This window comes from Idiotropiscis lumnitzeri, chromosome 21, assembly GCF_059441095.1.
Source record: "Idiotropiscis lumnitzeri isolate Australia: NSW breed Sydney's pygmy pipehorse chromosome 21, RoL_Ilum_1.0, whole genome shotgun sequence".
NCBI lineage: Eukaryota > Metazoa > Chordata > Actinopteri > Syngnathiformes > Syngnathidae > Idiotropiscis > Idiotropiscis lumnitzeri.
This window is the reverse complement of record NC_142411.1, coordinates 6,284,046-6,307,264: the sequence shown is the minus strand read 5'-3', so window position 1 is coordinate 6,307,264 and position 23,219 is coordinate 6,284,046. Positions and strand designations below refer to the sequence as shown.

At 41.2% G+C, this 23,219-nt stretch overlaps 1 long non-coding RNA gene across 1 annotated transcript in view; it reads right to left on the bottom strand.

Moving 5' to 3' along the window:
* Positions 1-274: 274 nt before the first annotated feature.
* LOC148316720 (uncharacterized) overlaps positions 275-23,219 on the bottom strand; it is a 55,779-nt gene continuing 32,834 nt past the window's right edge. Inside the window, exons 2-3 of the long non-coding RNA XR_015840101.1 lie at positions 20,257-20,329; positions 275-360 (exon numbers count right to left, since the gene is read on the bottom strand). This is a non-coding gene — a long non-coding RNA (uncharacterized LOC148316720). The remainder of the gene's footprint in view (positions 361-20,256; positions 20,330-23,219) is intronic.

The window sequence follows — 23,219 nt, the reverse complement described above, 5'->3', positions numbered from 1 at the left end:
ACAACAGCAACACAATGTCTCATGTCTGAGATGCAACTTGTGATTTTTTTCACTGCCCAGCGGCGCCTCATTTTAGGCTCGTCAAAATAGAACTTAGGAAACATTAAATGTAAAAATGACGGCCATTAATATATATAAATTTGATCTCTCACAGGGATCAGGACCCATATGTTGCAGTGTAAAGTGTAAAGTGTAAAAAAAAAAAAAAAAATGAAAGCACCACTCACCACATTTGGCTCAGCTCATCCTTTGTTTCGCCTTTTTACAATTACATGCAGTATTCATCATCCTCAGCGGGCACCAGGAGTGTGCGCAGCAACATTTTGAATGAATGTTTCACACACACCTCCCCTTCCAGTTCTGTACCAAAGAGAAAATTCATTCACGTCACATTCTCTCGCTTTTTACAAGGCAAACGCATCTATATTTTATCGCTAGGTTACTCCAAGACTTTCTGGAGTGTATCTTGCTTTAAAAGTGCATACAGGTGAAAATACAGTGTTAACAGTGTGTGTGGAGGGAGGGAGAGAGAGAGGAGTGCCATTTTTCTCAAAAGTAATAAAATGGGAGGACAACGAAGGTTCGTGTCACCTTAGAAAAGTTTTTCCCATATAGGCCAGCCATGTTGACCCCAAAATAAATATGGAAAAAATGCAACATTAACCACCTGTAAATTCCACTTTGACATCCATTGCGATTCATTTACATGACTCGAGGAGGAGTGGTGGGATAAGTGCATTTGATTCAGGTGACATCCATATCTCACCGAATGACTTTTCAATAAAACCTTCACTGAGATGGCGCGATCCAAACGCGGCACTCAGAGGACTCCCGACTGTCTGTAATAAAATGTAATTGAGTTTTTTGTGGCTGGTATTCAGAGTACAAAGTCATCAGAATCATTAAAGGGCAGGGCTCCGTCACGGTGATGCCTCGCTAAAAAAAAAAAAAGAAGTATTTGGGCAACGCTTTAAAAAAAATAAATAAATAAATTAAATAAGCTGGTTGCCAACCAATAGCAAGACTTTACTCAAATATGTGATTTTAATTCTTTGTGGGAGTGCTGTTGTTGTTTGGATCATCATCATTTTCAAAGCAGCCCAAAAGAGGGAAGACGCGGTCCTTGACCCAGATAATTAAAATGCCGAGTGGGGATGGAACACAAACGTGTCTTTGAAGTTTAAACAACAGCCCTATTCATGTTCCTAAATTAGCGCGTTTGGTACACTTTCATTTATTTTACAAAGCAGAACGCATTAGCACTGCTACCGAAACAAACTGCGACTTTGCGTCATTGAACAACTGATTGGGTACGCCAGTAAATTGAATAAAAGCTATTAAAAGTTCAACGGCAGAGATTTTAGTGGACATTTGTTTTTTTTTCCTGCCATGCACAGAATAGTAGTGGCTAAAAACTAACAGCTGTTGGAGTAAAACATACTTTTGTTCAGCCATATATGAAGATCTAGGCTAGCAGTGGTGCGCAAATGGATTCATCGAGTAACTGTTAAATGTCACTGTGTAAAAGATAGCGCCAACAATACCATTTTTTCTTTTCCCAGTGGGAAATTGAGTAAGGCATTTATTTGTCTTAAGTACCTGAGGCACAGCTGACTGTCTATAGACAAATACCAGCCAAGATCCATTTATCCTCCGCCAGTGTGTCTGAGGTTTATTGTCTACCTTTCCAGTTGTGTTACTTGCCAATTTAATTTCTACCTGATCATTTGCCAGTTAATTGTATTTGATTTCTTGCCTGCTTTCTTTTTTTAGATCGTTTAGCTCAATAAGGTTTTGATAGTTTATCTTATTTTTCCGTGGCTAGCCGTCTGTTTGCTGGCTTTTACCATTAGCATTGTAGTGTATTCAGTGCATCTAATAAAGCATAGAAAGAAATCCGGTCCTCCATTTTTTATCGCATTTGATTTCGTTAGGGTCAGGGGTGAGCTCCAGCCTATCCCAGTTGACTTTTAGAGAGAGATGGTGTCGAGCATGCAGACCAACTTGGACTACTTTGATCAGTTTTTGAGTGTTCTGTTATCCTAGCATGCAACCACAGACGAAGGCCTGAGCCGAGATAGTAACCCAGCCCCTATAAACAATATTTCTTCATACTGCCTGTTTAGAAATAATTCTTCATTAAACATTAATATACAAAAGCAGGTTAATATCCTATTTAAATCCCAGTGAGGTTCCTCAGGTATCCATGTTTGTGCCCCAGTTTAAAGTAGCAGTAAGGAACAAATTAAAGCTCTGCTACAGGGGCCCCCCCTTACAGTTTTTATTATATTTATTTACCTTACTTTCACGGCCAAAAGTTGTGCCGTATCAAAGAGCGCAGCGTCAGTTGTGGGTGCTATTTCTGAATTTAACACATACACTGTACAATGAGCCGCAAGCGCGCTCGCGCATGCTAGCTTCCGCTTTGTCAATGGCAATACCACAGATGTGGTAATTACTGATCTTTTGGTTGACCAGTTGACATTTACTGTTGGTCATTGTGTTGTTGATCATTGCTTTTCCCCTATTAACGTGTGACATGCATTTTTGTTTAAAAGGCAAGATATGAGAATAAGCTAACCTCAAAATGGTCCTCTAAAAATATTTTAGCATCCAGTGCACACTAAGTCACAGGCTACAGAGCAAACTAGGTGAATTAAGTTTTAGCCAAAACTTCATTCGTACCCAAGCGTCAAACTTTGTTTACCGTAGCTCAGTTACATTAAATATGTACCTCTGTTTTAAACTTTAAACTATTTGCTTGTTTTTGCTTTTGTGTTCTTTGTGTCATTTGAATGCAACTTTAATGTCTTATCTTTAATGTATTTCTATGTCTCACTAATGCACTTTGACTGTCTTGAATTGTGCCACACAAGGAAAAAAAACATGCTACTGAAATTTCCATATATTGAAATACCAAAATAGTATTAAAATCCAATAATCATATTAATTTACCATTTAGTACTGAGTCAATTTTAGAGAAGGCCTTTATTTGAATAAATGTTTGTGCAAAGCCAGTCAAGCACAAGGGCTAAACAAACAATAGTAGGACAAAATTTATCTCTCCACGGCCAAGAGCAATCGACAAGGTACGTTTGAGGCACCTTTATACACGTTTCCGAACCATTATTGAGCCAATAATCCAAAACTTTTGCGGCAGTCCAAAGGATAAGTCGAAGAGTATGCACAAGTTGCAGCCAGACGACAAGATTGAGCCCTGACACAGATGGACAGAATTTGGACGGACACAAGCGGGCGATCCACCTCACCACAATGCAGATAAATAAAGCGGAGCAACGAGCACAAACAGCTTGGAGGGGCTTTCATTTTGGTGAGCCGCTACCGAGGGAGCAACGCCGTTCGTCAGCATCACAGCAGATTCATGTTAGCTATAAACAAAGCAACCGATCGTGTGTGGCAACAAACCAGAGCACGCGGGCCGGAAAGTTGATTTTGCTTAAGCAGAACTTTGTGTCAGCAGGAATTGCATTTCATGTGTCTCACATATTATAAGAGATCATTTATAAATAATAATAAATCAATCGCATATGTTTTTGTAGTTTAGTAAGAAATTCCGAGAGAACTTACACAAGTATTTATTTTAATTGATTTAAAAAGAAAACAATAAATAACAATAACATATTAAAAATTATTATGCAAATTAAAAAAAACATGCAAAATAAAAGCTAAGAAGTTGCCTATTTTTAATTTAATTAAAATTTTTAAAAAAGTATTTTTTTTCTTTTTTAATACTGTTACCTTGACTTTAGCCATTTATTGAACAGGCCATAAAGTCAAAACCACAAATAAAAAATGAAAACACTGTTGCTGGCCACAAGTCACACAACTCAACTCCAACCACTGAAATCACTCACGAGGCCACGCCCCTTAAAGGCACACATACAACCCTTTCTTAAAATCCGTTCTTTTTTTTAATACAATACAGTGTTATTTTTCTTTACAACTTTCAGTGGAGGAATTTGATATAAGGGTGAAACTCAACATATTAATCTTATAATTGAAGCCACTTCAGTTTTGACGGATATAAACAAGCCCGTCTTGCCTGAACTAAACATGCAACCCAAGGACATATATGCAAGCAAAATAACCGCCCCCCCCCAAAATAAAAAAGCTACTGGGACTTATTTGTGTTTATACTAATTCGTAATTCTGCATACTCGGCAAACTGCAAATTTATTTTTCATGTAAATCAGAGTGCTGCTGACAGTTATGTCCTCTGTGACACGCTCCTGTCTTGTTGTCTTACCACCTACGGCAATCCGCCGGCATCGTCACAGCAGCCACACAAGAGCACTAGGAGCACGCTCTGTCACGCCAACAACGCAACCACTCCCTCCTTTTTTTTTTTTTTGACAAGCAAAACAATGTATAAGCGTGAAGGAGTGCACACGGGGGGTGACAGAACGGTAGCGAAGTCAGTGTTGTTGGAACAAAATTTAGATTCCAGGTGTTGTCAGAAAAACGGCAGCATTTTTCATTTGTTGTTTAGTTCAGATGAGGTTTTCATATTGTTATTCTTCGACTTGTGAAGGGGACCTTGACATGCTGCTTTGGTTAATGGTCGATGGAGAATTGCTATTGCCGTGTTCCCATGGGAATGGATTCTCTCACACTGGCAATTTGTACTCCCGTCGTTCGATTCTTGGTTCCTATCAATGATGGAATGGATTTGGAGGTTTCAAAAGATTGTATTTGCCAAAGGAAAATAAACGATGAAAGTTATTGGAGTGATGTTTTAGAGGTTAGCCTTCTACAAAAAAATGCGGGGATGAGTCAACGAAAACGAAATCTCTGGCCATTCTCCTGGACGCAGGTGCAGTTGGTGTGGGTTCGAGTCCCTGCATTCAAACCTCTGAGCGGTATTTGGCTTCATAACATTCATAAATGTTGCCAAAATATTCCCCCTTTATTCGATTTTAAGCGCTCAGGCGCTAATAACTCAGTTGGCCGCCATTTCCCGACATTCCCTCAATTAACCGTGAGCATTAACGGCTCGCCGCCGCTTTGATGGACTATCAATTGAGAGCAAAAGAGGTTCACTGGCACTCCCGTGTGAGTCTAATACGGGCAGGCAGGAAACACCGCGAAGCAATCTTCTTTAAAAAGACCAAATGTCCGGCAGCGAGAAGTGAAACACACACTCACACACACACACCCCCACACACACACACACACCGGTGAAGGGACTCCGTTGTGTCACAGCCACTCACAATCTGATTTCTGGGTCCCGGCTCGGGAGAGTGTCCAATTGGGATTCATTTATGAAGTGTCAAGTGATAACGAGTCAGTTTGGGACTTCTATCAGGAGCAGACAGGTTTACCTCTGAAGGCAAATGAATACACTTTTATTGAGAGTGGAGCAATTCCAAATCACAGGTTGATTTCTAAAGGAGACAGCCTTATCTTGTTATAAAGTAGGAACGGGGTAAATGGTAAGTAAAAAAAAAAAAGATTTTTGACGTCTTTAGCCGTCAATGGCAGTCAATGAGTAAGCACTTTTTTTTTTTTGGTCACCACATTTATGCAATGACTCGTGATGAAGGCAGGTGAGTTGAGAGCTTCGTATTAGGAGCAAAAAGTTGGTTGAATATGATTCTCGAGGATACAATACTGACACTGAGATGCCGTGCAATTAAAGCAGATGCAGATGAACGTGAAAATCTGAATTTTTTTTGTATTGCTGTTCCAGAATCAAAGCAACGATCACAGGTCCATTTCCCTCCCAGCCAACTGTCTGTTTCATCCATTCAGTTTCTGACAACCGGCTCCCATACTTGATGGCTTGCCGCCTTGGCTGACTCGAATTTGCCATCCGTGGCCCTTCCTGAGCCGTGGGAAAAAGACAGATGAAGAACGGCGCAACAAATGATGGACGGGGAGCTCGAGAGCAGGGCATCGATGTGACTGAATTGTTGATTTGAGCCCAGTCAACGAGGACTTTGATTGACAGATATGAAAGAGGAAAAAGGATGATGCGCACGGGCGCATCACTCTCAGAAAGTATTGCATCACAGCGGGAGCTAAAAGAGATGAGCTATTTGGAAAGAAACCCAAGGGGGGCCAGTAAGCCATGAGCTGGAAGATGAGGTGAGGTCAAGGGGATGAGCATGTCTGGAATGGTTAACTTGCAAAAGTTGCATTTCTTATAAGCTTACCAAAGATCTTTGACATGCAGGAGTCTAACGGAACTGAGAGCCTCAAAGATGGTCTTTTCAGCACCCTCATTGACTCCCATTGACGGCGAAAGACGTCAAAGATCTTTTTTTGTACTCGGCCGGTAGTGAATGAGTTAATGCCACAACGAGCCACGTCAAGCACCTCTAGAGTCGCCTGAGTGTCTCACGGTGTGGAGCTGCCGAGGCAAAGCTGAGCTCTTCTCGGCCTAAGTGGCTATCTGCTATGTCTGCCACGCTGCATCATTTTGGAACACTTAGGAGTCTCCTTGCACTAATTGCACTGGCCCAATTACCTTGAGGGGAAAATCCAGCAAATGGCTGATTGTCTATTGACATAATGCAATGAGCTGCGACAAGACGATCCGTCTCACTTAGTGTATCGCGGCATCAGCAAAACAATTTAAGCAGCCAAAAGTGTCAGTCTTGGGGATTTGAAAAGGATCTTCACGCGCGCACCGGAGAATACCGATATGTATGCTCAGTATTCGGATCATGACTTTTTAAAGTTGGCAGAGGTGTGAAGGATTCAAGTCTGTCAGAGTTAGACTTAAATATTGGGTGTGTTTCTCGACACTTTTGTTTGTAGCTGTACTCCTGAGTCCTTTGTCGAAACCGGAGACGAAGCGCCCCGAAGTTGAAATTGAAATATAAAGGACATGAATAGAAATGTTCGAGGAATAAGAACATTGTTACACAGACATCTTTTTTTCCTGAGATGCACATACATCCTGAAAAAAAAAAGCATTTCAACCAATTATATATCTCCTTTAATCATTCCAATTGGTCTTGTCAAAATCTCGCAGGAGATCCTAATTATAGGTATACTCGTAGCGATTGTTATCACTTTTGTTGGGTTGGAACACGGTAAGTGCAGATGCACCAACGATAAAGCGCCGGACGCTTTGGGGGAGCTTGAAAGCAGTCGCTGTTGTTTTGTTTTTTTTTTCATTCCATTTGCTGCTGACTCGTTCTAACGTTGAGCTTAGACAGACTCCCATAAGCACAATACGCAACTCTAGACATCAAAGACTGATGAGTTGAAAACGTGTTTCGTACAGAGATAAAAAAAAAAAAAACTATTAGGTTGACATTCTTGGTAATGAGGGGTGGGGAGTTACAAAGTACTTTCTTAATGTACATTACTTTTACTTTCATGTTTTTTGCTGTTGTTGATGACTTTTTATTTTAACGCCCGACATTTAAAATTTAAAAACAGATAAAAGCATTTTCTACTCTTTACTTTTTCAAGGACAAGATGATGCAAGAAAAAAAAAAAGCGGCTCAGATATTGCTTGTTCGATGGAGATTTGAGGGTTTTATAAGGCAGAAGAAGAAAAAAAAAAATGAAACATCGAGAAACAAGAATATATATATATATATATATTTTATTTTTTTTTAATATATATGTGTTGTCAAACATAGCAACGATTCGATGCAAATACATCCGTTCTTAAAAAAAAAAAAATAAATAAAATTATTGAGCGTATTTTCGAAACTATAGAGCGTCCCTATCGATGAAAGAAAAATCCCCCAAAAAGCCCCACCCTTGTATTAGCCACAGGGTTCAAAATCTAAGAAAAAAGTAGCGGCTTATAGTCCGGAAAATACGGTTGCTGTTTTGTTTAGCTAATTCTTTTATTTCTAGGTGAGCTAACCGATTTCAATAATCTAAATGGAAGATAGGCGCAACTCTTCTTTATTGATGGACCTCCAAACCCACATTGAGCCATAAGTGTCCAGATTAAATTAGTTTTATTGGATTTATTTCACGTCATATCAAAAATTCAAACACTGCTGCACCTCTCGAGCCGGATGTGTGTGGGCATTTAAATCACACTATATCATCTGTGGAATACTATTGAATCAGTGACTTATTGTCTGTGGAAGTGAAGCCTGACTACGGTTGTTCCAAGGATAGAAGAAAGAGGATTTTGTTTCTTTGTACGTCTGATCCCAGTGAAGAAATTCAAGAGGGATTTTTTGAAAAAAAAAAAAAGGGAAGACAGCAGCAATGTTATTTATTCATTGCCGTGTTTTATGAATCCTACTGTAGTCCTTTTTTCCCCCCTGAACCTGAATAACATCTGTTTCTCTTTTAAATTCGTGAGCATGTGTATATTGTTGTCAAGACCTCTTGAGGCCAAAACGTTTTCTCGAATAACAAAGGCCAGAACAACCCAAAGATCAAGAAGCAGTGTGCAAGGACTCATGATTGTGATGTTTAATTCATCCGCGGACAATTCGGAAGTGACCTACACGACTCATGCTATTCAGACACAAATGCTGAACGACTGTTTTCCGCAAGTACCTGGTCCAACTCCAAAACTTTAGCAGCTTGACTTTCCGTTGTATTTCACGGCGTGTCAAACAAATCCGTTGGTGTGACATATTTTTCCCCGACTACACAGATGTCACCCACCCGCAGGCACTAGCTCGTTGTCTTCCTGCACAACTCTGCGCAGACCTTTGATAGCTCGCAAAGAAAGCCTCCTTGCGAGATTTGCATTAAGTCGAAAATCTTTCCTGAAACCTTGCCTTACCCCCGGAGAGTGCGCGCTGAGGAAAAGTCGCATCCCAAAGTCCCTCAATTGAAACTACGCCACAAACTTGACGCAATTATCGGCGTGAGGTGCGTTGAAAAGCTTTTTAAACAAACTCTCTGCCCAACAGCAGCTCTCAGGCATCAAGCTCTCAAGATGCGTCAATGACGACGGACTGGGAAAAAAAAACAATCTTCCCACGCATTCACATAACAAACAGCTAATTAACAGTCTCGTTGACGTGACGCCTGGATTTTCAGTTGACTGACAAAAGGTAAAAGGACAGTAAGGCGCTGCAATCGGCAGCCAACGTGGCAGCTGAGTGTCACAACAGTTGCTATGGTGACTAATCAGCTCCATCAACTCAACAGTGACACACTTACCGGTACCTGATTTTTCTAGTTAGCGTTATAGCTGTACATGCTAGTGGCGGTGTTACCTAAATGAGTAAATAGCACACAAGGGAACGTTAGCGCTAATGATGTCATCGCTCACTTTTCACCAACCGTTTCTCAATAAACTAACTAAAACCAACCGAGATCCACGACTTAAAGCACAAGAAAACGTTCAGCCATCTGCAGAGTTACAGCGCTAATGCTAAAAAAAACGTTAGCAACCAGCTGCGCACTGTCCTGTGACGCGACACTCTGGATTTACACCGCAAAAGCTGTCGGTTTAGTGCCTCTTTCTGAGGCTACTGGCTCTTTCATAACATCTCACTTGTAATACAGGCATAAGTGGTGACTCATTACACTTTTAGACTTTTGAAAGGATATCCAAGTTCAGAATCTCGGGTGTACTCATGGTTTCCATTCGATCATAATTTCACGGTGCAAGGACAGAGTGAGCCTGCAACAAATAACCAAACCCTGAGGAGAGAAAGAAATACTCTGAGGTTTCAAACAAGGGCTGAGCATCTGTTTTAATTGGTCTGTCGTGGATCTTACTGATCAAAGTGAATACAGCACGCTGTTAACTCATTCACTACCAGCCGTGTAAAAAAAAATTAAATAAAATTTTAAAAAATGGATATTCGACATCTGTAGCCGTCAATGGCAGTCAATGAGTCAAGGACCTGCAAGCACCGTTTATCCCAAAGCCTCTTTTTCTCCACCGTTTTCATAGAGGTGTCATATATCCCACGGTCTTTAAACTCCCCGTTAACACAACCAATTAGTTCCCAGGAACAAAGACACTGGCGGAGTATAATGGCTAAATGTCAGCCATCTTCTTTTATGCGGCGTGAGCGTGTCACGCGAGCGAGGGCGCTCCGAAAATAGGAGCAATTGCCTCCAACCCCGCATTGACTCGGTGAGTTCTTTGTCTTTCTGTTCGGAAAGGAACACGGTGACACAAATGCAAACGCGCACCCGCACACTCGCACGGCTGTTTGACAGCCAGACACCCACAAATCTCTCATTTGCACACTTGAAGATTGCGCCGTGACTTAGTGCGCCAAACACAAAAGGAAAACGGACGGCTAATTTGGTGAGCGTTTCCATTCAGGGAAGTTATTTGAGTGGGGGGGGGGGGATTATACAATATGAAGCGCTTCTGCAAGTTTAAATGGAGCGCATTTCATCTCGGTGATTTGTGTGGCGCACAAGTTTTGCAACGTGCCAAAAGGCTCTTGTCGGTATCAGATGATTGTCCGCCTTTCAGACAGCGCGCAGCAGGAGACGTTCAGCCAATCAGCTTTCGGCATCGCTCCCTCCTTGTTGCTGTTTACAGACAGAACATAAACGCGTACCGCGGAGAGATCATCGGCGCTTTCGGGAGCCATTACTTAGAAGGTTTGCAAATGCGACAATTTTTAGAACAGCAGAACCAGCCCGGCTGAAAAGTTGTCGAGAGGATTATGAGGATGCTAGACAGCGGCACCGCGTGAGGAGACTTCTTCAAAAATACTCCCCGCTGTTTTCAGTATTGGTGGTCCCAGTGAGATTCAAAGCTTCTTTTCAAGTGGGTTGTACTGCCAATATTGCGTTCATGTTACACACACACATAGACATTTTTATGATTTTGTTGACTGTTAATGTAACGATTAGCTTTTAGGCTTAGGAGGCAAACGTTTTTACGGTTTTGTGAAAAATAAGTAAGTTGGCATATATTGATGCTCAACAAAGTCAAATCATCCAATTTGCTTGCTAATTATGATTATCCCGTCACTCGGCAATTTTTGGACCATTTTAGTATACAGTAAAAATCTGAATAGCAACGCGGTACCTTTAACAAGATTTCATCACGTTCAGAATCTGAACACGTTACACGATGACGAGAATAAAGACAACATTTAATCATTCGGATTGGATTTCCTCTATTCCTTCTCCTGTAAGAACTGTGGATGAAACGCAAAACGTGCCAGGAAACTGATATTCCATTCATTGTCGGCGGCTTCGGGTAGCGACTGAAGGAGGAGGATCACTGCGGATGAAATTGGTTTCTTTCATAAAACGGCAAAGCGAGACTTCACTGCACTGCTAATACGGAACAGGCTGCGTGTTTAATAATGACATTTTCCTCCGAGTCATTCAAGTGCCTCCGTGAAGACTGTTTGTGAGAAAAGATTGTTTCTTTGTGCAAAAGAAACAAGCCACTAACTTTTCCACCGTGATACCGCACGGCCATATGGCACAATCAGATCATTCGACGCAGCTCCAGTTTATGGCGTAAAGTATAAAGCTTTTTTTTTTTCACCCCCCCACACAGTGATAATTGCTTTCGACAAAAACAGGGCTGGCGAAGTTTGTTGGGTGTCAAACTTGTCTTTGATGCAAGCCGCATCCAGGCTTTGTTGCAGCCGTGACACATTCCGTGTTCGTGTTGCTTGTAAAGAACAGCAACTCATAAAAAGGCAACTTTTAGACGAGCTAATAATTGTGTTGATTTTTTTACAGGCCAATGAAAATGCAGAGGAATCAATTCCTCGCTCAAGGCCTCAATCAGTCAACCTGCGATTGACATGTGGGCGTTTATCCGCATTTTCCTCATCCGGAGTCTGCCGGAAAAGGCTCCTGCCGCCATCCTGACAAAGATATGTGGGGAAATTGATTTATTGGTGGACCCACACACACACACACACACACACACACACACTGTTTTGGAACATCCACACAATAAATGACGCGTTCCATATCCTTTCAGGACATCCACAATCAAGGATTCATGGAAGTCCAAAAGGGTCCTCAGATTTACAGCTGCTTGGATTCAAATTGGGCTTCAAGTTGGACATATCGGAGGGTAACCACAGCCAACCTGCTTGGACGGCCACCAAGCCGAGAAAATAAGGGATGGCAGGTTCCAAGCCCACGTTGGGGCTGTCCGTGTTCCAGACGGACACTGCCAAGTGTTGTCATCGTGCCATGCTGGACCCGAACATGCTCACGTGTTGTGAAGCCGGCAAGCAGTGATAATCCTTCGTTCACAATTTCCTTGACTCGATTGGGGGTTCGGGGTGGTGGGGGGGATAAAGTCCATTAAACCTCCGCACGTTTCCATCCAGCCTCCAGGCACGTTTCCTGCATGAGGCTTGGTGCTGGTATTTTTTTTTTTTTTTTATTATTTTTTAGAAAGGCTTTGATTGTCAGATGGGCTGATAACCTTTCTGCTTCTACCTCCCTGCGAATCGGCATGGGGCGGAAAAAAGTTGAGCAGCCGGAAGGGGAGACGGTGACACACAGAGAACAAATTAGAGGTAAGGATAGAAGCCGGAATCCTGTTTTGTATCCATTAGAGAGAGGTCCAGTGGGCAAAGCAGTTGCTCACCTCAATCGAAGCCTGCCTCAGCATTTCTATCATTAAACTAATGCCCGGCGATTAGCGATGAGGTCTCCATTAATCTGCTCGGGTTTATTGACTTGAAGTGGATTCTTGCACTGGCTGTCACATGCTTGCACTGAGGCTCTATGACTAGGTTTTTATTCATTCCTGTTTTAAATTCAGCTGTCAGACAGGACCTTGTATACTGTACCTACAAATCTTTCCGGGAATATCAAATGAAAAATTACTGAATATTTGCAAAAACTTGTACCATTCATCAGTAGGAACATTTAAACATCTATTGTATTTGGATCCCGCACCTGAATATAAATCACAGTAACTTGTTTTTGGACAAAAAATTGAAAAACAGATATACAAGCCGCAGTTTTCAATGTTGAGAAAAAATATAGTTGTTTACTGCATGTACAGAACGATTTTGTACCGTGAATGCACAAAAAGATATATTAAAAACAGTGCCTTTTAACACGGCAACAACTTTGCTAATTAAAACAGAACAGACCCAAGAGAATAAATAAATTAAAAAAAAAAATAAAAAATACTAAATAAAAAATAAATAAATACATAAAAAAATAAAGTAAAAAAAATAAAATAGAGATTTATTTAGCGTATTTTCTGAACTATAGAGCGCCCCTACCGGTGGAAGAAAAATCCACAGAAAAGCAGCACCATTGTATTAGCCGCATGGTTCAAAATCTAGTAGAAAAATAGCGCCGTAAAGTCAGGAAAATATGTTACTATTTTTTTTGGTGTACTCAATTGAATGCAGGTTGTAAAGGATTTGCAAATCATTGCATTCTTTTTTTAATTCACGTTTTACGTCCTTCATTGAAAATAGAGTGTTGCTGAAACAACATTTTGTAAGAAAACTTCAGAGCGACGTATTCTTCTTCTGTCATGCTTAATATTCACGAATGATAAATACCGAGTAGCTTCATTTATTTATTTAGTTTTTCGCAATTCAAATGAATGACTGACTTGCTGCCTTCATCACATTCTAATTATTGAAGTGTGGGTAAATGCAGACAGGATTATACCAACAACGAGCGGGGGAGTGATGAGCCTGTCAAAACAAAGAAGAAGAATTGTCAAGGTGTGTCACACGCCCGCCGATGTTCACGCAACAGTACTCAAGAGTGCGTAGGAGTATTTTCGGCTACATATATACGGGAAATAAATCCAAGTGTCTGTCCAAACGTGAATAGATTTTCCTATTATTGTTGTGTATGTGTTTTGGAGACCATCTGTGGGCGAGCACGAGGAGGTATGCGTGTTTGCCCGGAAGGAAGCATACGTGTTTGCGTGACGGTAACAAACGTGACGAGAGGGAGGTGGCAGGAGAGAATGATGGATCGTCTGTGTGCTGCAAGCTGAGTCTCCCGGGAGGGACCCGGCTACATCCTACCAGGGAGGGACAACTTAGAGTAATTAGGTCACCAGCGAGCCACGTTTTTAAGACTGCGGTGCAAAAAAAATAAATAAAAAAAAGGTAAAGGGAAAGGCAGAAGAGCGAGTGCTAAATAATAAGGATTTGCTCCGTGTCTGAGAAGCAGCAAAATGGAAGCTAAAAAAAAAAATAAAATAAAAAAATGGAGCAGTCGGTAGGAAATGAGCGGCTCTCTTTTTTCCCCCCTTTTAACCTTTCAGGAAAAGTGATTTGTCCGGCAAAAGGCTGAAGTGAAAGGTGCCAACCTGCATCGTTATTAAAAGCTGCGTCTGGGTGGGCCCGGTGCTGTGAGGGCGTTTACTCGCAACGAATGTTAGACTGACACTTCACAGTGTTAATATCATCTCTCACCACTTGGCCAAATAGCTGAGTGCTATCGTCTATTTCTTCTACCCTTCAATAAGTACAAAGGTCAAAAGCACTTTGAACACTGTCCAAGAAGAAAACGTTCAGGCAAACAGGAAAAAAAAAGTACAGTTTGCCTGAATGTTTTAGTTTTGGTTTTTTCAACTAGCTGACATGCAAGTTGGAAACCACAATGCATCCTAAAAAGTGTTTATGGAACTGGATATCAGAACAGCTGTTCAATTTACAGCAATGGTTCACATTAGAGAAGATTGACGTTCATTAGCTACACCAGACTGTCAAATGATTTATAAAAATGTCTATGCTCAAGGAGGAAAGGCCACAAAGAATAAATAAAAATCACTACAAAATGCGTCGTCTTTGGAATCATCGAATATATATACAAGACTATTCTCCGAAATTAAGAGCATCGTCCACAAATACAGGTTAAAAAGATTAAACTTAATATAAGAGCAGATCAAAGATGCGCAAACACTTTCTCTGGGCCACGGCCCATATAGGATGCCCTGAGGCTAAAACGTAAAACTGCTCTTTGCTGAGAAACGTCAACATTTTAAATTCTCTTGGTCACGATACCCTTCACAGTAAAGCAGGCAAAAGGGACTATCCGTCTTGTTATCAGTGCTCATTTCCAAAGCCTTCACCCTTGGTTACTGAACAGACAGCTTGAGCATCTAAAAGGCAAAATCAATGCTGAAAGTTTTAGGGTTGAGTTTTAAAGCAGCATCTGCATGTCACATAAAAGTAGATTCTTCAGAGTGGCAAACGTGACAACGTTCCCCCTGCGCTTCTCTGGGGAGTCTTCTCAGGTTGGAATGAAAATGAACAAGAGCATTACAACAACATATAAGTCTTTGAAAAACCACACTATTTAGAAAATAAAACATTAACGAGGTTTATTCATTTAATTTTTTTCAAGTTTGGCGGGCCGGATTAAAACGTTTAACGGGCCTCATGTGGCCCCTGGGCTGTAGTTTGCCCACGCCTGCACTAATATAAATCATGAGTCTGGAGAATGTAACTTTGCATGCATGCAAAATGATTTTCATATGCTATACTTGTGAAACTGCGATTGGCTGGCGACCAGTTCAGGGTGGGACCCTGCCTCTCGGCCAAAAACGGCTGATCTAGCACACCTGCGACCCTCGTGAGGATGAGCGGTTTGGAAAATGGATGCACAGATGAATGTACTTGTTTTAATGCTGATATCAAGAACTAGTCCGATAAGTTCGATCAATACCAGTCAAGCGATGCGTGATCTGCTCAGGCGATAAGTCTAATTAAATCATGTCTTCTGGACAGTAAAATTTGAGTCAAACTTCAAAAGCTGTTCGACGATTCACAAATGAGGGGAAGAAACCCGCAACAAAATATTTCTCCCAAATGCTGGAATGTCTCTGCAAAACAGAAGCAGTCTCTGTAGATTTTTTTTTATTTATTTATTTATTTATTTATTTATTTATTTATTTATTTTTTAATCGGCCTTAGCATCAAAAGGCACCATTACAAATGCATAATATAATGTCCCCACGGACTGTGTTAATTAAGTACAGAATTGCAATAACAATCACAATCTTGTTTCGAGATCACACCAACCCGAATGTCAAAACAGACGGATCAAATAACACGCTAGAACTCTTATGAGGAAACTCCTGGCGCCGAGATAAAGTGAAATTAAAAAGTAGATTTTTTAAAAAGTGGATTTCTGCACATCGTTGTGACAGTCGGTTGCATAGCAAGGACAAAGTGTTGGAAGTGTTGTAGCTTGGAGCTAGCATGAGCTGATGAATGTTCCATGAAGCTAGCGACTGTTTGTTTATTTATTTATTTTTTTTCATGATTCCTCTAGCTTTTATCTTTGGTTGTCTTTCTTGCAAATTTTCATTTTCAGACTCTCAAGGGTCACTTATTGTTTACCTGGCACAACTCGAGGTTTTGCTTAATGCGTCTCTGCCCTGAAGCAGTCTGAGTGGAAACCATTACATAACATCAAAAAAGAAAAAAAAAAAAGAAAAAACATTCAGACTGCTGAGAGAATGTCAATCAATAAGGGAATTAAAAAAAAAATCCATCCTTTGAAGATGCAAGCCTGATAGGAAAAACTAATTGCTATTAGTGGTGATGAAACTCCCATTTTAATCAAGAGTTCATCTCCACAGATAAAAGTCGATTCAGAAAGGCACATTAATTCAGATGTGCTTTGCCAACTTGAACTTCAAACGGGCGGACGCCGAGAAAACAGGTGGTCTGACGCAGATTGGTTCACTACTCTGGTAATATTCTTCCTCGCGCAACACTCCTGGTTAAAGTCAAGCCAAGTCATCCCCTCCATGATCCAAACCTTCTTTTGTAAGAGGAAAAAAGCCACATACAGAAAATGAATCCTTTCACACTTGAATGACCTTGAGGACGTTCCAAAAAAGAAAAAGTATTTCAACGGCATTTTGCTGGTTCATCAAAGTGGTCTATTAATCCAAAATATTAAGACACAGAAATCACAAAAAGGTTTTCACAAAAGCGTCTGTCCCGTCTAACAGGCTTTCATTGTTTGCACTAAACTAATACAAACGGAACGGTGGCTCCCACAAGGTTCATTACAGTTGTCACTTCCAATGAAGTTCCGGCAACGCGAACCATATTAATGAGATGTCGGACGGCACGTGGTGACAAGGGTGTCTCGTTGAATTTCCAGAAAAACGGGAAGAAAAATCGCACTCTGGAATTAGAGCAACTATGACAACCGCAGACAGATTAGCCACATGTGCAAAACGCGTCAAGGAAAATAGAACATGAGGCTGACGCTGCTAATTGGTGGGTTGCACCTTTGCGACGGTGTGCCAAGAAAATATTGAACTGTGAGCCGAATAAAGTTTATCTGAATTTTTTTAAAAGTACAAAAAAAATTAAAAAGAGTGACTAATCTATGGTTTACTGTCGTTAGCTTTTTTTTTCTTCTCTCAATTGTGACGAATGGAGCTATAACTAACCGGAACGCAAGGAGATCATCATCCGCTCGTTTCTTTCTTTTCATAAAATTGTCAACAACAGTCCAATTATTATTAACAGCCGTGTCCTCTTAATCTCATTTGCGTCCGCTTGTATATTATAAATGCAATGACTCGATTGCTAAAACATAATTGATTGCCTACGCTTTTCAGAACTTAAGGCAAGAAAAAAAAATTATTGTAAGAATAATTAGAGCTGCACAGGCCGACTACTGGACGTCATGCTTTTGGAAGTGCATCAAACTCACGCAAAAATGACGAGCATTGCAGCACAGGGAAAGGGGCGAGACGGGTAACAGCGCAATGCAACTTCGTGCAAAACTCAAACAGCTTCTCTGTGGCTCTTGAGAGGCAAGCCGAAGAATTAGCAAATGCCCTTGGTGTTTTTATAGCACAGTGATTCACTCTTCAAACTGTTACTGTTGCGCTCGTCTGCGTCATTCATTTCATTCTTGAAAAGGAGACAAACCATTCATCTGCACTCCGTGTATTTTAATACACGCGTTGCATTAAAGGGGAAGTCACTTAAAAAAAAAAAAAATTTTTTTTAAATTGCAATAATATGTTTTATGCGCTTTCACAAGCCTAAAAATGGCATTCTGATAAATATTGTGCTTGAGAAATATGAGTTAAGCAGCAAAATCCACCTGTTTTTAGCCATCTAAGGGGGCGGCCATTTTATCACATTTGATCAGTGCTCAGTTAACGACCAATCATGACATGTGAATCATCACAATTGCAATACCGGGCACAGTATATATCGTATATATGATGATAATTTCCGGAAGTGACCGGAGGCGGACCGGAAGTTACTCACATCAACCAAAAATGATGCGGACGTGACCAAATTAATTAGAAATGGTTAAATATGTCATACTGGAAGCCAGTCTTAAAGATTATTATGGTGGTCAACATTACCTTCTACTTCCTTCTCCAATTAAAACTTCATTCATTGTCATTCTGTATGATTCAAAGTTGTTCAATGTTATTCAGTTTTATCCAAAATTATTTAATGTCATTCAGTCTCATTCCACCAAAAAGTATTCAACTTCTCAGCCTTCACACGCAATTTCTCCAGAAATGGCAGTCTCTAGTTTTTAGTAAACTTCCACCAGAATCATCTATCAGCTGTCTGCCACTGCCCAAGCGGCTTAGCAACCAGTGTCACAACATGCCGGGTTAATGAGGCCCAAACCGCCAATGGGTCACTACGGCGATCGAGCTGCAGGAAGCGAGAGACCTTCGAGTTCCTGACTCTAAATCCCCGGTGATTGATGTGTGACCAGTGAGTATAATCTCTGAAAGCCTTGGCTCACCTCAATAACAACCTTGCACAGCAATACTCTCTCTTATACCCTCTACTCCGCTATTCCCTCTCTCTTGTCTTCTTCCATACTTCCACTTGCTTTTAATCTCATGCCCTCCCACATGTTCCACTGCTCTCCCACGGATCCATTTAATTCATCGGCGCAATTCGGTTTCATCATTAGTGCGGGACAACAAATGCTTATCAAGCCAAAACACGTACAGAAGAAATAAATGAGGAAGGGCATTAATATAAATAAGGATTTAAGTTGCTGGAGTTGTTATTTTCGCACTCTGCTTTACATGCACCCGGTATGCAGATGTGTTTTTTCTTTTTTTAAAGCGCTAATTCTGAAAAAAAAAAATAATAAATTTCAATATGCTGATCCAAGTGTAGTTTATCTGAGAACGTGTCGCCTCATTCCCCGCAGAGTGCCAGGCAGGCTTATACTGCACTTTGCCACCTCCGCTCGCATATCACCCCACTTACAGCACACGCACACACTTTTAAGTCTCTTGCTGTCTTCCAAATGCCAAACGTCTACATTCATAAACATAATCGCCGTTTGGGTCACATACACACTTAACTCGCATTTTTCACGTGCGAGCATGTCAAAGCAAGTCAAAAAAACCATATTTTTCGCACTATAAGGAAACGGGGGGGGGGAAACGACCACAAATGTCGTTCCACTTCCATTTCGCACCAGTCGATCATTGAGAAAATTCAAAGATTCTAATTGTGACGTCTCGTCCCAAAAAACACGGTAACTCTGCTGCGATATACCTTCACGTTAGTCAGATCATACATTAATCTTCTGATATTACCTCACATCCAAGCAAAACACGCAAGTACGGCTCCTCCAATTTCGTTCAACACTGGCTAACACGAATTCTCTCATGGTATTTTCATCCACTCCCTACGCGTCGCCATTACAAGGCGTTCTAAGTGCGGCCCGTCTTTGTCGTTTCAAGCGCTACCTGGCCTGATGCCGCCGCAGATGGCACCGCAAGAGAGTGGAGATGTTGTCGTTTCAGCTTTGAAATGGAAAGGAGCTCTGTTGAGCGCAGATGAAAGTAAGGAGATACACAAGGCCGAGAAAGCCAACATCATTATGTATGAGTGTGTACTTATGCGCGGTACGTATCTGCAAAGAGAGGGAGGGTGTGTGTTCTGTAGCCTATTTTACTTGTACTGCATTGCTACATTTTTAGACCACACTCAACAGCCTAATCTCCCGTCGGGGATCATTAAAGTTTCATCTTATTGCCCCTTTCAATGTATTATGTTCAATGACGGGGTTCCCTTGAAGAGTATTTTTGGGGCGATGAACAGCTCAGACGTCGACTTTAAAGGTGGCAAAAGTAGTCGAGCGCTGTCAATCGTTTCACGAGCACACACGTATTGTTTTGAAAAATGCAATTCGCTTTTGACCACGCCCACTCACGATTTCCGGTTTCAACGCACACGCGGTGAACGTTTGTTCAAAAAAAGGCTGACAGGAAATAAACTGTAAAGTTGTTCCAATCAAAACAAAACTCTTTGACCACTTGTGGGTTCTTTCCGAGGTTCAATGAGTTGGAATTTGACTTAAAAACGCGGGAAAAAAAACATTTCTCACCTTATTCAGGCAGCTGGCGTTGGGCTTGCACCAGAACTTCAAAGCAGAGCTGAGAGGAAATGCAGAAGGGAAGCTGGGGGGGAAATAAAAAGTTAACATGAGAGATAGCCTAAAAGCGAGAAACTGCAAGCTGTGTGTGCAGAAAACATGAATAATGGATAGAAATGTAGATGAGGACAAATTGACTCCCCATTAGAGCTGCATTGAAAATGGAGAATGACACAAATTGTGAAGGAGATATTTACTGATGCTTATGCATGCGCGGTACTTTACTTAAGCATTTATTTTGGTTTGACGGAGTCAAAAGGCAATGCTGGAGCGGGATGCGGCAGACAGGCAAACAGAGCATGTCAAATCATTCTAATATGCGGCAAAATCATTCCGTCACCACCCGAGTGGTGATTTGGCAAAACAACGGTCACTGACAGATGGTTTGAGCCCGCATCTGTGGAGCGAGCGTCGGACCACATGAAACGTACTCGAAAGAAACGATAACCTCATTTATACCAGTTTCCTGGGCTCCCCGGGGTTTCAACTTAAAGTTCTAAGCCCGAGTAAATTTAGGCCATGGAAGCCCAAGGAGACAGTGGCTTCAACGCTTTGGCTTTCTGCGGGGGCGACTTGCAGCTGGTGCATGTCAAGCATTAAGAATGAGCAATTTGGGCACAGCTCAAGAATATTAGCACGAAAGAAAGGAGAGCTCACAGATTCTCTGCCAGAAAAACATTCCTGTGATGTCGAATGATCGCCGTTCTCAACCAGTCGAACCACAACGCTATTTCAAGCTGAAAACGGTCCATTTTGGAGTTGCCACTTGAATCTTAAAGGGGAAGTCCAACCCAAAATTTTCCTCACAATAATATGTTTTGTTGCGCCTCCACTAGTCTAAACACGGCATTCGGATTAATATTGCGTCAACGGAATACGAGTTGAGTAGCAAAATCCACCCGTGGCCTTCTCAGTGAGCGGCCATTTTGCCACTTTGTCAACTGAAAATGACATCGCAGTTCCTCATGACTCAGCTTTTGGAAAACAGGTGAGTGGTCATGACACATTGATTTACAGGAATCCAACAGTCGCGCTAATGCAACAGTTGGCTTAAAACTTATTTTGGTGTGACGAGCGTGATTTAAGCCTTGGGCGCTACACTGACATTGACGTCATTGCAGCAGCAGCGCTACTACTTTGCAGGAGTTCACACCACCCTCGACGTGTTGAGCTGCAGAGCAAGCTGAAATCTAAAAATCACATGGAAGCAATCGTACGAATTCAACCATTTTTTTCCCCCCTGAGACGCCCGTTGCTCACTCTGTTATCTGCTTGAGGCATACACGCCGCCACATGTGGACTTGAGCGCCACAGCCCCAAATAAAGAAAGCTCACGCGATACCTTCAAGCCAAGAGGTGAAGCTTTCTCACTTTTAAACACAGGATAAATAGTTTCCAATTTCTGAGCTATGACAGTAGAAATCTTAATATTCACCATATCTCATCTTGCATTCCCTTTAGTCCTGGCCAAGGGAAAAAAAAAATCTTCTGATCTGTCCACCCCCAAGACGGGTCATCTCATATCTGCCTTTATGCCGATATTAGCCTATTGAAAGGCAATTCATTGAAAATTGGTGAGTGTGTGTCAGTTCCGAACGTTAAAATGACAGCGACTGGGGGAATTTTCTGCGCCGACTCAATTAAAGGTGCAGTCACTATATGGATGTGGTTTGGAAACGCAGCAGATTTTTCTCGGCGGGGAAAAGGAGGGGATTCAACCCCCTGTCAGAGGAGCACGTTAACGCTTCCCACAGGAAGGCAGCAAGCCTACACGCCGAGTAGAATATTTCTTCAGCTGTGACTTTACTGTGAACTTGAACACGTTTTATATCTTTAATTACCTCATATACCTTCTCTGCTGTGTTGATGGTGAGCCGGCGACTTTTTTTTTTTTTTTACAGCTCCAAACCACCCACAACTGTGAATTGAGGGCAGAACAACATTTTGGTATCATTTCAAATATACACTAAAAAAAAAAATACTACTGATTGCTTTTGTGGATTTTAGGAGGTGACCGCAAATAAAATCAAATAATTTCCATAAATAATAAATGTTGGAAAATGTGCTTCGATATGCTATTAAGCAAATGTATTGGATCACAACATTATTTTTGTTTTTTTTCCAATGACAAAAAAAAAATAAAATGAAAAAAAAAAATAAAAATAAAAAAAATAATAAGGGATCTTTACAATGGTTCTGACTACTCGCCAAACCGTTTATTCCGTTACAGGCTATGACGTCACAAAGTGTATGCAAGGTAGTTTTCTATTCTCGTATTTATCCAATTTATATATTTTTCTGAATTATTGTTGTATTGCACTGGAGAGGGGAGCTCTCTAATCTCGTTGCACACTTGAGTACAATGACAATAAAGGCATTTCTGATTCTGATTCTGGATAACTTTTTCATTTTACTGCATTGAAGAATTGTAATTCACATGTTTTTACGATAGAACTTGAAATTCAACCAGCACGGAATGTTTTATATTTGACTTTGGAGGATCTCCGCACGTGAAAGTAATTACCATAAACGGGTAGTCGATTGCTTTCAAATTGAGGATGACAATTTGTGGCAACATTATGTCGCGATCCGCCTTTACATTAAAGAATGTCTGTTCTCGTCCCATTTGTCAGCAAGCGCCACGTGCATGTAAATGAATAACGTTCATACTGGGAATAAGAGTGCCGTTTCCATTCTGTATGAAAATGTATGTTTTCACATGCGCCACTTGAACCAAGAGATACGACGCAGGCTTTTTGTGGCACTTGACATTATTAACGTGACCATGAAAACCGTAAAGTCGTATTTCTATGCCAACGACGTAAAAGCGGTCCTTGGCGCCAAAAATATTTGGGAGCGCTGATGTTAATCATTGAGGTCACTTCTTCATCAACAGCATTTCCACTTAGCATTAT